Here is a 15,787-nt window from a genome sequence, read left to right on the forward strand (position 1 = left end):
GAACCTAGACCTTGTGTTAACGTTTCTTTAATAGTGATGTAAGCCACTTCTAATGTCTTTCTTAGTTGTTTGCTGTGGCCCTCACGCAGTATTCTCACCTCATCCCACTGCATGGATTTTCAGCGACAAGTTCTACTTTATTTATATCTTGTAAGTCTCAGCACAGTGTAAACAAAGTGGGACAAGGCAAGAATACTGTACGAGGGTGTTAGCAAATAAATAAGAAAGACATTAGAAGCTCCTTACATCACTACCTAAGACAACATTAACACAAGGTCTGGGTTCATCTGCTGATCACATCAGGCAGTGGAGATTGCTGTGAACAAGTGAAGGTAACAGGACAAGCAATCCAATCAGAGAGTGACATACCAAAGCATCCAACGGGGTGACCATCACTTGCTGGGGAATATGGTTCCGCTGAATGCTGGAATCAGTATCTCCTGAGGAAGACCGTTGGACGATCGAAACATTGAGGAATGTCTCACCAATAACCCAGTTGCTTACATACCATCCACATTTGTCATGATGGATAATAGATTGTGAGATATCTTGGGGATGGGACCCAAGTCTAAACACAAAACCCATTTATGTTTCATATACACCTTAAACACAGCCTGAAGGTAGTGTATACAATATTTTAAATATTTTTGCGCATGAAACAAAGTTTGTGTAAAACTGAACCATCAGAAAGCTAAGGTGTCACAACCTCAGTGTTTATAAATGGCTTTTTTGAATGTTTCTTCCAGTCAACTGCTTCATTAACAATGGTTTTTGTCTTAGAATTCTCTCTTTGATTTTATTAACTGACATGATTTCTTGTTCTGTTGTGAATGCATGCTGCTCTAGTTCCTCAGTAAGTCCATCACACATTTTACCATGTCGTCTATAGGCACTTTATCTGCAGTGTTAACAAAGTCATCTTCAGCTTCTCTTACCACGACTAGCTTGATTCAGGACCATTTCAGCTGTTTCACTATTGGTCAGTGAATGAACAACTGGAGCCTCATTATCTGCAGGCCCTTTCGACATTTTCACCAATATCTTTGTACCATAGAGCAAAGAATAAGCAAAAAAGACAGTGAGTAATGCAGGTAGGTCTGACAGTCACGATGGGTTGAAACAAACTGGTACCAACAGAGCATCAGAGCCCAGAGTGGGTAAGTGAGATCAGGTGTGGAATTTACACTTGTAACATCATGTGCTGCTCAGAGTTTTGGATTTTGGAGCATTTCAGATTTTGGATTTTTGGATCAGGGATGCTCAACCTGTGTATTACTATTTGCAACTCTGGGATCCTTGTTATGGAGCTCCTGGAGCTTCTTAGTTGCACTCCATATTTATTATGCACAACTCTGGGATCCCTGTTATGGAGCTCCAGGAGCTTCTTTGCTGCATTCCATATTGGAACAGGGTGAGGTTGGCTCTTTTGAGATAGGAAGTCTTTGATAACATTGACAATAAGGCATCCTTGTTGAAAGTGACCTATCACTTGTGGTGCTACAACTTGAGACCCCCTGCAGGAACCATATAACTGCTGAAAACAGTGCCAGAAAAGTGGTTTTAAGCTTGGTGATTTTGAAATGCTATAATTATTGAACTAAGAAAGATATTATACTTTTTAAAAACTCTATCTTATGCCCTCATGATTATGCTGATATAGGGAAAATAAGCTACATATGAATAATTTTTGAAAAATTTATATTCATATATTAATTATACTTTCGCTGTCTCCCGCATCAGCGAAGTAGCACAAGGAAACAGAGGAAAGAATGGCCCAACCCACCCACATACACATGTATAGACATACACGTCCACACATGCACATATACATACCTATACAATTCAACGTATACATATATATATACATATACATATATACACATGTACTTGATTAATACTTGCTGCCTTTATTCATTCCCGTCGCCACCCAGCCACACATGAAATGACATCCCCCTCCCCCCGATTATGCGTGAGGTAGCACAAGGAAAAGACAACAAAGGCCATTCACACTCAGTGTCTAACTGTTATGTATAATGCACTGAAACCACAGCTCCCTTTCCACATCCAGGCCCTACAAAACTTTCCATGGTTTACCTGAGACACTTCACATGCCCCGGTTCAATCCATTGACAACAAGTCAACCTCGGTATACCACATTGTTCCAATTCACTCTATTCCTTGCATGCCTTTCACCCTCCTGCATGTTCAGGCCCCATTCGCTCAAAATCTTTTTCACTCCATCCTTCCACCTCCAACTTGGTCTCCCACTTCTCCTCATTCCCTCCACCTCTGACAAATATATCTTCTTTGTCAATCTTTCCTCACTCATTCTCTTCATGTGACCAAACAATTTCAGTTCACCCTCTACTGTTCTCTCAACCACACTCTTTTTTGTACCACACATCTCTCTTACCCTTTCAAACCAACTCACACCACATATTGTCCTCAAACATCTCATTTCCAACACATCCACCCTTCTCTGCACAACCCTATCTATAGCCCACGTCTCACGACCATATAACATTGTTGGAACCACTATTCCTTCAAACATACCCATTTTTGCTTTCCGAGATAATGTTCTCGCCTTCCACACATTCTTCAACACTCCCAGAACGTTTGTTCCCTTCCCCACTGACTTCTGCTTTCATGATTCCATCTGCTGCAAAATCCACTCCCAGATATCTAAAACACATCACTTCCTTCAGTTTTTCTCCATTCAGACTTACCTCCTAATTGACTTGTCCCTCAGCCCTACTGTACCTTATAACCTTGCTCTTATTCACATTTACTTTCAGCTTTCTTCTTTCACACACTTTATCAAACTCAGTCACCAACTTCGGCATTTTCTCACCCGAATCAGCCACCAGCGCTGTATCATCAGCGAACAACAACTGACTCACTTCCCAAGCTCTCTCATCCACAACAGACTGCATACTTGCCCATCTCTCCAAAACTCTTGCATTCACCTCCCTAACAACCCCATCCATAAACAAATTAAACATCCATGGAGACATCACATTTCCCTGCCGCAAACCGACATTCACTGGGAACCAATCACTTTTCTCTCTTCCTACTCGTGCACACGCCTTACATCCTCGATAAAAACTTTTCACTGCTTCTAGCAAGTTGCATCTCTATCAACTCTATCATATGCCTTTTCCAAATCTATAAATGCTACATACAAATCCTTTTGTTTTTCTAAGTATTTCTCACATACACTCTTCAAAGCAAACACCTGATCCACACATCCTCTACCACTTCTGAAACCACACTGATTTCCCCAATCTGATGCTCTGTACATGCCTTTACCCTCTCAATCAATACCCTCCCATATGATTTACCAGGAATACTCAACAAACTTATACCTCTGTAATTTGAAGACTCACCTTTATCCCCTTTGCCTTTGTACAATGGCATTATGCATGCATTCCGCCAATCCTCAGGCACTTCACCATGAGCCATACATACATTGAATATCCTCACCAACCAGTCAACAACACAGTCACCCCTTTTTTAATATATTCCACAGCAATGCCATCCAAACCCACTGCCTTACCAGCTTTTATCTTCTGCAAAGCTTTCACTACCTTTTCTTTGTTTACCAAACCATTCTCCCTCACCCTGTCACCTCACACACCACCTCGACCAAAACACCCTATATCTGCCACTCTTATCATCTAACACATTCAGCAAACCTTCAAAATACTCACTCCATCTCCATCTCACATCACCACTACTTGTTATTACCTTCCCATTAGCCCCCTTCACCGATCTTCCAATATGTTCTCTTGGCCTACGCACTTTATTTACCTCCTTCCAAAACATCTTTTTATTCTCCCTAAAATTTGACGATACTCACTCACCCCAACTCTCATTTGCCCTCTTTTTCACCTTTTGCACCTTTTTCTTGACCTCTTGCCTCTTTCTTTTATATATCTCCCACTCATTTGCACTATTTCCTTGTAAAAATCATCCAAATGCCTTTCTCTTCTCTTTCACTAATAATCTTACTTCTTCATCCCACCACTCACTACCCTTTCTAATCTGCCCACCTCCCACGCTTCTCATTCCATAAGCATCTTTTGCGCGTAAGCCATCACTGCTTCCCTAAATATATCCCATTCCTCCCCCACTCCCCCTACTTCCTTTATCTCACCTTTTTCCATTCTGTACTCAGTCTCTCCTGGTACTTCCTCACACAAGTCTCCTTCCCAAGCTCCCTTACTCTCTTCACCCCAACATTTTCTCTTCTTTTCTGAAAACCCATACAAATCTTCACCTTAGCCTCTACAAGATAATGATCAGACATCTCTCCAGTTGTACCTCTCATCACATTAACATCTAAGTCTCTCTTTCACGCGCCTGTCAATTAACTTGTAATCCAATAACGCTCTCTGGCCATCTCTCCTACCTACATACGTATACTTAGGTATATATCTCTTCTTTGACCAGGTACTCCAATCACCAGTCCTTTTTCAGCTCACAAATCTTCAAGCTCTTCGCCATTTCCATTTACAACACTGAACACCCCATGTACTCCAATTATTCCCTTAACTGCCACATTACTCACTTTTGCATTCAAATCACTCATCACTATAACCTGGTCTCGTGCATCAAAACTACTAACACACTCACTCAGCTGCTCCCAAAACACTTGCCTCTCATGATCTTTCTTCTCATGCCGAGGTGCATATGCACCAATAATCACCCATCTCTCTCCATCAACTTTCAGTTTTACCCATATCAATCTAGAGTTTACGTTCTTACACTCTCTCACATACCCCCACAACTCCTGTTTCAGGAGTAGTGCTACTCCTTCCTTTGTTCTTGTCCTCTCACCATCTCCTGACTTTACTCCTAAAGCATTCCCAAACCACTCTACTCCTAAAGCATTCCCAAACCACTCTTCCCCTTTACCCTTGAGCTTCGTTTTACTCAGAGCCAAAACATCCTGGTTCCTTTCCTGAAACATACTACCTGCCTCTCCTTTTTTCTCATCTTGGTTTCATCCACACACATTTAGACACCCCAATCTGAGCCTTCGAGGAGGATGAGTACTCCCCGAGTGACTCCTTCTGTTTCCCCTTTAGAAAGTTAAAATACAAGGAGGGGAGAGTTTCTACCCCCTGCTCCCGTCCCCTTTAGTCGCCTTCTATGACACATGGGGAATGCGTGGGAAGTATTCCTTCTCCCCTATCCCCAGGGATAGTGGTATGTATGTAAACATTTTGTGTAAACGACTAAAAATTCTAATTTTTTTCTAAACTAAACAACTGTTTACATTAAAGAACATTTGGGAAAAAGGTAACATATATTTCAGGAGATTGCATTATAATGAAAATCACTAAAATAACTATTTTCTGGCATCCATTATGGTATTTTTCTTTTTATGCAAAATCTAAAGGAAGGCCAAATTCTCTCTAATGATAAAAAAATTTTGATAAGCAGACGATACAATTAATAAATCAGTCATTGATATCTACAGTATTCAGCCTAACTAATTAGCACTGTATGACAATAATGAAGATAATGACTATGGGTACATTTGTAATAAGCCTTTAAGATTATTGATATTAATGGTTTATTGTTTAAATGATTAGTATATATATATATATATATATATATATATATATATATATATATATATATATATATATATATATATCCTCCCCTCCTTGTATTAACTTTCTAAAATGGGAAACAGAAGAAGGAGTCACGCGGGGAGTGCTCATCCTCCTCGAAGGCTCAGAGTGGGGTGCCTAAATGTGTGTGGATGTAACCAAGATGTGAAAAAAGGAGAGATAGGTAGTATGTTTGAGGAAAGGAACCTGGATGTTTTGGCTCTGAGTGAAACGAAGCTCAAGGGTAAAGGGGAAGAGTGGTTTGGAATGTCTTGGGAGTGAAGTCAGGGGTTAGTGAGAAGACAAGAGCAAGGGAAGGAGTAGCAATACTCCTGAAACAGGAGTTGTGGGAGTATGTGATAGAATGTAAGAAAGTAAATTCTCGATTAATATGGGTAAAACTGAAAGTTGATGGAGAGAGATGGGTGATTATTGGTGCATATGCACCTGGGCATGAGAAGAAAGATCATGTGAGGCAAGTGTTTTGGGAGCAGCTGAATGAGTGTGTTAGTGGTTTTGATGCACGAGACCGGGTTATAGTGATGGGTGATTTGAATGCAAAGGTGAGTAATGTGGCAGTTGAGGGAATAATTGGTATACATGGGGTGTTCAGTGTTGTAAATGGAAATGGTGAAGAGCTTGTAGATTTATGTGCTGAAAAAGGACTGATGATTGGGAATACCTGGTTTAAAAAGCGAGATATACATAAGTATACTTATGTAAGTAGGAGAGATGGCCAGAGAGCGTTATTGGATTACGTGTTAATTGACAGGCGCGCGAAAGAGAGACTTTTGGATGTTAATGTGCTGAGAGGTGCAACTGGAGGGATGTCTGATCATTATCTTGTGGAGGCTAAGGTGAAGATTTGTATGGCTTTTCAGAAAAGAAGAGTGAATGTTGGGGTGAAGAGGGTGGTGAGAGTAAGTGAGCTTGGGAAGGAGACTTGTGTGAGGAAGTACCAGGAGAGACTGAGTACAGAATGGAAAAAGGTGAGAACAATGGAAGTAAGGGGAGTGGGGTAGGAATGGGATGTATTTAGGGAATCAGTGATGGATTGCGCAAAAGATGCTTGTGGCATGAGAAGAGTGGGAGGTGGGTTGATTAGAAAGGGAAGTGAGTGGTGGGATGAAGAAGTAAGATTATTAGTGAAAGAGAAGAGAGAGGCATTTGGACGATTTTTGCAGGGAAAAAATGCAATTGAGTGGGAGATGTATAAAAGAAAGAGACAGGAGGTCAAGAGAAAGGTGCAAGAGGTGAAAAAAAAGGGCAAATGAGAGTTGGGGTGAAAGAGTATCATTAAATTTTAGGGAGAATAAAAAGATGTTCTGGAAGGAGGTAAATAAAGTGCGTAAGACAAGGGAGCAAATGGGAACTTCAGTGAAGGGCGCAAATGGGGAGGTGATAACAAGTAGTGGTGATGTGAGAAGGAGATGGAGTGAGTATTTTGAAGGTTTGTTGAATGTGTTTGATGATAGAGTGGCAGATATAGGGTGTTTTGGTCGAGGTGGTGTGCAAAGTGAGAGGGTTAGGGAAAATGATTTGGTAAACAGAGAAGAGGTAGTAAAAGCTTTGCGGAAGATGAAAGCCGGCAAGGCAGCAGGTTTGGATGGTATTACAGTGGAATTTATTAAAAAAGGGGGTGACTGTATTGTTGACTGGTTGGTAAGGTTATTTAATGTATGTATGACTCATGGTGAGGTGCCTGAGGATTGGCAGAATGCGTGCATAGTGCCATTGTACAAAGGCAAAGGGGATAAGAGTGAGTGCTCAAATTACAGAGGTATAAGTTTGTTGAGTATTCCTGGTAAATTATATGGGAGGGTATTGATTGAGAGGGTGAAGGCATGTACAGAGCATCAGATTGGGGAAGAGCAGTGTGGTTTCAGAAGTGGTAGAGGATGTGTGGATCAGGTGTTTGCTTTGAAGAATGTATGTGAGAAATACTTAGAAAAGCAAATGGATTTGTATGTAGCATTTATGGATCTGGAGAAGGCATATGATAGAGTTGATAGAGATGCTCTGTGGAAGGTATTAAGAATATATGGTGTGGGAGGAAAGTTGTTAGAAGCAGTGAAAAGTTTTTATCGAGGATGTAAGGCATGTGTACGTGTAGGAAGAGAGGAAAGTGATTGGTTCTCAGTGAATGTAGGTTTGCGGCAGGGGTGTGTGATGTCTCCATGGTTGTTTAATTTGTTTATGGATGGGGTTGTTAGGGAGGTGAATGCAAGAGTTTTGGAAAGAGGGGCAAGTATGAAGTCTGTTGGGGATGAGAGAGCTTGGGAAGTGAGTCAGTTGTTGTTCGCTGATGATACAGCGCTGGTGGCTGATTCATGTGAGAAACTGCAGAAGCTGGTGACTGAGTTTGGTAAAGTGTGTGGAAGAAGAAAGTTAAGAGTAAATGTGAATAAGAGCAAGGTTATTAGGTACAGTAGGGTTGAGGGTCAAGTCAATTGGGAGGTGAGTTTGAATGGAGAAAAACTGGAGGAAGTGAAGTGTTTTAGATATCTGGGAGTGGATCTGGCAGCGGATGGAACCATGGAAGCAGAAGTGGATCATAGGGTGGGGGAGGGGGCGAAAATTCTGGGGGCCTTGAAGAATGTGTGGAAGTCGAGAACATTATCTCGGAAAGCAAAAATGGGTATGTTTGAAGGAATAGTGGTTCCAACAATGTTGTATGGTTGCAAGGCATGGGCTATGATAGAGTTGTGCGCAGGAGGATGGATGTGCTGGAAATGAGATGTTTGAGGACAATGTGTGGTGTGAGGTGGTTTGATCGAGTGAGTAACGTAAGGGTAAGAGAGATGTGTGGAAATAAAAAGAGCGTGGTTGAGAGAGCAGAAGAGGGTGTTTTGAAGTGGTTTGGGCACATGGAGAGAATGAGTGAGGAAAGATTGACCAAGAGGATATATGTGTCGGAGGTGGAGGGAACGAGGAGAAGAGGGAGACCAAATTGGAGGTGGAAAGATGCAGTGAAAAAGATTTTGTGTGATCGGGGCCTGAACATGCAGGAGGGTGAAAGGAGGGCAAGGAATAGAGTGAATTGGAGCGATGTGGTATACCGGGGTTGACGTGCTGTCAGTGGATTGAATCAAGGCATGTGAAGCGTCTGGGGTAAACCATGGAAAGCTGTGTAGGTATGTATATTTGCGTGTGTGGACGTATGTATATACATGTGTATGGGGGGGGTTGGGCCATTTCTTTCGTCTGTTTCCTTGCGCTACCTCGCAAACGCGGGAGACAGCGACAAAGTATAATAAATAAAAAAATATATATATATATATATATATATATATATATATATATATTATATATATTTTTTTTTTTGCCGCTGTCTCCCGCATTTGCGAGGTAGCGCAAGGAAACAGACGAAAGAAATGGCCTAACCCACCCCCATACACATGTATATACATACGTCCACACACGCAAATATACATACCTACACAGCTTTCCATGGTTTACCCCAGACGCTTCACCATATATATATATATATTGTGCTAGCCCTGCTTTTTGGCAAAATGGTAGGAGCAATAGACGAATAGAAATAGTAAGTAGGAACAAATAGGGAGGAGCATTGGGTAGAGACATTAGATAGAGGTGGTAGGCAGGGGCATTAGGTAGTAGTCCTTGGTGGGAACATTGGTTAAGAGCCTCTGCAAACACTGGGTTAGAGTTCCCCACTGCTAGTGGCCTGTTGAGGATGAGGCGCTGGAGGTTAACGAGCAGCACTGGAGTTCACTATATGGAGAGAATGTCATGGCTACTCCCTTGAGGGAGTTCTGGGTGGTAACAGGCAAAAGAGATATAGATAGATAGACATACCTCCCTGCTCGGTGGCTGCCTACCACTTCCTCAAATTTTTCTCCATTCAGACTTACATCCCAACCAACTTGTCCCTCAACCCTGCTGAATGTAACAACCTTGCTCTTATTCACATTTACTCTCAACTTTCTCTTTTCACAACTGTGAACAAATGTGGCTTTTCTGTCTTATTTTCCTGGCGCTACCGTGCTGAAGCAAAGGTTAGTGATGCTGTTTTCTGTGGTGCACGGAATGGATTGAAGGCAAGCAAGTATATAAATATATTATAAATAAATAAATTATTCGTGAAAGAGAAGAGAGAGGCATTTGGACGATTTTTGCAGGGAAAAAATGCAAATGAGTTGATGTATAAAAGAAAGAGGCAGGAGGCCAAGAGAAAGGTGCAAGAGGTGAAAAAGAGGGCAAATGAGAGTTGGAGTGAGAGAGTATCATTAAATTTCAGGGAGAATAAAAAGATGTTTTAGAAGGAGGTAAATAAAGTGCGTAAGACAAGGGAGCAAATGGGAACTTCAGTGAAGGGCGCTAATGGGGAGGTGATAACAAGTAGTGGTGATGTGAGAAGGAGATGGAGTATGTTGAAGGTTTGTTGAATGTGTTTGATGATAGAGTGGCAGATATAGGGTGTTTTGGTCGAGGTGGTGTGCAGAGTGAGAGGGTTAGGGAAAACGATTTTGTAAACAGAGAAGAGATAGTAAAAGCGTTGCGGAAGATGAAAGCCGGCAAGGCAGCAGGTTTGGATGGTATTGCAGTGGAATTTATTAAAAAAGGGGGTGACTGTATTGTTGACTGGTTGGTAAGGTTATTTAATGTATGTATGACTCATGGTGAGGTGCCTGAGGATTGGCGGAATGCGTGCATAGTGCCATTGTACAAAGGCAAAGGGGATAAGAGTGAGTGCTCAAATTACAGAGGTATAAGTTTGTTGAGTATTCCTGGTAAATTATATGGGAGGGTATTGATTGAGAGGGTGAAGGCATGTACAGAGCATCAGATTGGGGAAGAGCAGTGTGGTTTCAGAAGTGGTAGAGGATGTGTGGATCAGGTGTTTGCTTTGAAGAATGTATGTGAGAAATACTTAGAAAAGCAAATGGATTTGTATGTAGCATTTATGGATCTGGAGAAGGCATATGATAGAGTTGATAGAGATGCTCTGTGGAAGGTATTAAGAATATATGGTGTGGGAGGAAAGTTGTTAGAAGCAGTGAAAAGTTTTTATCGAGGATGTAAGGCATGTGTACGTGTAGGAAGAGAGGAAAGTGATTGGTTCTCAGTGAATGTAGGTTTGCGGCAGGGGTGTGTGATGTCTCCATGGTTGTTTAATTTGTTTATGGATGGGGTTGTTAGGGAGGTAAATGCAAGAGTTTTGGAAAGAGGGGCAAGTATGAAGTCTGTTGGGGATGAGAGAGCTTGGGAAGTGAGTCAGTTGTTGTTCGCTGATGATACAGCGCTGGTGGCTGATTCATGTGAGAAACTGCAGAAGCTGGTGACTGAGTTTGGAAAAGTGTGTGGAAGAAGAAAGTTAAGAGTAAATGTGAATAAGAGCAAGGTTATTAGGTACAGTAGGGTTGAGGGTCAAGTCAATTGGGAGGTGAGTTTGAATGGAGAAAAACTGGAGGAAGTGAAGTGTTTTAGATATCTGGGAGTGGATCTGGCAGCGGATGGAACCATGGAAGCGGAAGTGGATCATAGGGTGGGGGAGGGGGCGAAAATCCTGGGGGCCTTGAAAAATGTGTGGAAGTCGAGAACATTATCTCGGAAAGCAAAAATGGGTATGTTTGAAGGAATAGTGGTTCCAACAATGTTGTATGGTTGCGAGGCGTGGGCTATGGATAGAGTTGTGCGCAGGAGGATGGATGTGCTGGAAATGAGATGTTTGAGTACAATGTGTGGTGTGAGGTGGTTTGATCGAGTGAGTAACGTAAGGGTAAGAGAGATGTGTGGAAATAAAAAGAGCGTGGTTGAGAGAGCAGAAGAGGGTGTTTTGAAGTGGTTTGGGCACATGGAGAGGATGAGTGAGGAAAGATTGACCAAGAGGATATATGTGTCGGAGGTGGAGGGAACAAGGAGAAGAGGGAGACCAAATTGGAGGTGGAAAGATGGAGTGAAAAAGATTTTGTGTGATCGGGGCCTGAGCATGCAGGAGGGTGAAAGGAGGGCAAGGAATAGAGTGAATTGGAGCGATGTGGTATACCGGGGTTGACGTGCTGTCAGTGGATTGAATCAAGGCATGTGAAGCGTCTGGGGTAAACCATGGAAAGCTGTGTAGGTATGTATATTTGCGTGTGTGGACATATGTATATACATGTGTATGGGGGGGGTTGGGCCATTTCTTTCGTCTGTTTCCTTGCGCTACCTCGCAAACGCGGGAGACAGCGACAAAGTATAATAAAATATATATATATATATATATATATATATATATATATATATATATATATATTTTTTTTTTTTTTTTTTTTTTTTTTTCAAACTATTCGCCATTTCCCGCGTTAGCGAGGTAGCGTTAAGAACAGAGGACTGGGCCTTTTTTGGAATATCCTCACCTGGCCCCCTCTGTTCCTTCTTTTGAAAAAAAAAGAAAAAAAAAAAAATATATATATATATATATATATATATATATATATATATATATATATATATATATTAGCGATGGGATATTTACAGATCAGTTCTTCATTACTGAACATTACTGTGGTTGATATAATGGTTGATACACTGGCCCTGACACTGCTGTGTGATTCAGCATTGGGCTGATAATGATTATCTTTTTATATTTTCATTGTTATGATAATCACTAATCAGGTACCAAATTATTTTGCAGTTAAGATAATTGCTAATCACTGTCTTGTCTTAATAGAGTTTTTAACTTCAAGGACTATCTTTATTAAAATACTAGCTTAGCCTAATCAGTTATCTAGTTCTTCATCATCATCCTGTGTTGTGGTTGGATTTTACAATGTTTTTCTTAAACTGAGCCTCACACTTCACTCTTTTGTGGCTACCTGAGGAACCAGGCTCATCCACATCACTGTGACTACTCACTATGCATAGTGTATGGATTATAAGTCACTATAAATCACAAAAATTATTCATCTCAGCAATTATTTTTCTCAAAGTAGGCAGAGAGCAAGAACAAACTGGTGTTTTTCATGGCTGCATAGTGAGTGCAAAGGAATGCTTTACACTAATTGGCTCATGAAAATGTTTCGTGGGTGGCGAGTGGCTGAAAAGTGCAAAACTTGTTTGAACAGTATGCATGGCATCCCGTAATTGGCTGTCTGCCTGAGAGGTGATGAAGGACATACCTATATTTTGCTAGGTGTTAGAGCATTCAGACTCTCTCAAGAATTTAAGGCAAGATACCAGTGTACTTTCTCAGAACTAATGGTAGGAGCAGTAGATAAAAGTAGTAGGTGGGAACATTTAAGCAGGATCATTAGGTGGAGATTTTAGGCAGTAGTTAATAGGAATATTAGATAGGAACCTTTGCAAACACTTAGATTACTCTCGTTTTTTTATTATGACATGAGCCATCACAATGCAGTGGGAACCAAGCAGGCCACATTCTGCGGGATGCCACTGTAGTACATGCTTTTCTCCCCACTACATAGTTTCTCTGTTAGCATTCAAAGCGTTAGGATGCATTGTTTGCCATTTGTATATTTCTACACTTCTGTCACTTGAAATAGTCACAACTATGCCTAAGCATCCAGAAAGTAATCCTACTACAGGCGAACTTGCCAAGAAGTTAAGGAAGACATTTTCCTTTAAAGAAAAGTTCAAAATACTGAATGAACATGAGTATGAGTATATTGCTTCAGCAGTTGCTCACCATTATGGCACTAATGGGAGCAGCATCTGCACCGTAGAAAACAAATTGATATGGAAAGCCTTTTCTTAACCATCTATTTCAAAGATAGCAATGCATCTCAGGATGCTAACACATGTCAAGATGGAAGATACTATGAAAATTTGGTGGCAAGAAATGAAGTTGCAACAATTTCCTATGACTTGGCAAATTATTGAAAATAAAGTAATCAAGATTCAAGAGATGATAAAGAAAGAAGGTAAGCCAGTCAGCACAAGTACATTTAATGATTTTATTAATCATGTTGGCTTGAGAAATGTGATTTTGTTAGGCGAGGTTGTGACAGGGAAGTATATCACCAGTACTGTCTGCCTGTGTTTTGGAAAGGTTAGTGACATCTGCTTAGTGAGCCAGCACCTCTGGTTGTCAAGTTGCACTCCTCTGACCCAGGTAGCTGTCTTCTCTTTCTGCCTCACTAACACATGGACTACTGGCATTCTCTCCACAAATGTACAATCTTTCCTTGTCATAGATAACTCTTGACAACACTTAACTCACACCACTCATTCCTCATAAATCTAGGTTTTCCTATGGTGAGCACTATGTGCTAGCCCTGCCATTTTTTTGGCAAAATTGTAGGAGCATAGGTAGGAACATTTAGGCAGAATCATTAGGTAGAAATATTAGGTAGAAGTAGTTGGAAGGAGCATTAGACAAAAATAGCTTGTAGAAACATTAGGTAGGAGCCTTAGCAAACACTGCACAAAAGTTGCCCTCTGCCAGTGGCCTGTTAAGGGTGAGGCACTTACGGCTAAGAAGCAGCACTGGAGCTCACTAGTAATGGAGACTATTGCTGTGGCCACCCCGTTGAGGGAGTTCCAATTGGAACATGCAACAGAGATATAGGTAGATAGATAGACAGTTGTATGAGTGATACTCCAGAAAATCTTAGAGAAAGGTTACTTTGAAATTAGGTATGGAGCTGTGATAAGACCAGTCTGTACAGGAAAGAGATGCCAAAGAAAACATGCCTGATGATGGCTGAGGCAAAAGGCTCCCGGATTTAAGGCTTGCAAAAACGGTGACTTACAACGATTGGAGAATGCCATTTCATTGCCAAATGTTTATAGGAGTCAATAACAAATTTAGATATTATGTATTATTTCCTCTGGTAAGGTATAAAGATATATGTAGGATGTTTTTTTTTAATATTTACATTTATGAATTTTCCATTGGATATAAATTAAAGAACAAAAGGATAGAATATATGTTTTACACACAACATGTATTTAGGGATAAGCAGTGGGAGTATAAGTTACAGTTTTCTGGACAGAAAATCAGCAAGATATTGATTAATTCATGGACAGTACATGTCTCAAGAAACATGCAAATAGGTAAAAGTAAAAGGTGAGAAGCACCAAAAAGGATATACACACATTTACTTAATGTTGATCCAGAATGATAGCTTAAGGTCAGCAAAATCTTCATAACTCGTAAGAAAATAAAAGAACATTAATGCAAGCTTTCATATATTTACCAAGACTTCTCCAGGGGAAATATCAAAAGAATATTACATGAAGGTATATGGGCAAGGTTCAACTTGGCTCACTGGCACTTGAGGAACACAGATGCAACTTTGACTACTTGGCACCTAAGGAACATGTGAATTTAGTGTGGGCTACAGTTTGATATTGTTCTCTTGATATTTAGCACATCATAAATGGAATTTATCAAAAATTCATTGAAGCTTTATATGTATGGACAGGATGATCTTTTGATAAATTTCATTTATGATGTGCCAAATGTAAAACCAGCAATATTGGACCAAAACCCAGACAAGATTCATGTACGGTTCGCTTGGGCACCATTTTACTCAGGTCTGTCATTTTTCTTTATGTACTGTATTTTACTTTCACTACTTGGATAACATTTTTAGTATATATATGTAGCATTTCAGTATATATATATATATGTAGCTTTGTGGAAGATGAAAGCCAGTAAGGCAGTAGGTTTGGATGGTATTGCAGTGGAATTTATAAAAAAAGGGTGTGACTGTATTGTTGACTGGTTGGTAAGGTTATTTAATGTATGTATGATTCATGGTGAGGTGCCTGAGGATTGGCAGAATGCTTGCATAGTACCATTGTACAAAGGCAAAGGGGATAAGAGTGAGTGCTCAAATTACAGAGGTATAAGTTTGTTGAGTATTCCTGGTAAATTATATGGGAGGGTATTGATTGAGAGGGTGAAGGCATGTACAGAGCATCAGATTGGGGAAGAGTAGTATGGTTTCAGAAGTGGTAGAGGATGTGTGGATCAGGTGTTTGCTTTGAAGAATGTATGTGAGAAATACTTAGAAAAGCAAATGGATTTGTATGTAGCATTTATGGATCTGGAGAAGGCATATGATAGAGTTGATAGAGATGCTCTGTGGAAGGTATTAAGAATATATGGTGTGGGAGGCAAATTGTTAGAAGTGAAAAGTTTTTATCGAGGATGTTAGGCATGTGTACGTGTAGGAAGAGAGGAAAGTGGTTGG

At 40.6% G+C, this 15,787-nt stretch overlaps 2 protein-coding genes across 2 annotated transcripts in view; one reads left to right on the top strand and one right to left on the bottom strand.

Moving 5' to 3' along the window:
• The window catches only part of LOC139759478 (nucleolar pre-ribosomal-associated protein 1), a 295,642-nt gene that overhangs the window by 240,911 nt on the left and 38,944 nt on the right, over positions 1-15,787 (top strand). The gene's annotated exons all lie outside the window — the stretch shown is intronic.
• The window catches only part of LOC139762069 (uncharacterized), a 455,708-nt gene that overhangs the window by 138,574 nt on the left and 301,347 nt on the right, over positions 1-15,787 (bottom strand). The gene's annotated exons all lie outside the window — the stretch shown is intronic.

This window comes from Panulirus ornatus, chromosome 3 (genome assembly GCF_036320965.1).
Source record: "Panulirus ornatus isolate Po-2019 chromosome 3, ASM3632096v1, whole genome shotgun sequence".
Classification (NCBI taxonomy): domain Eukaryota; kingdom Metazoa; phylum Arthropoda; class Malacostraca; order Decapoda; family Palinuridae; genus Panulirus; species Panulirus ornatus.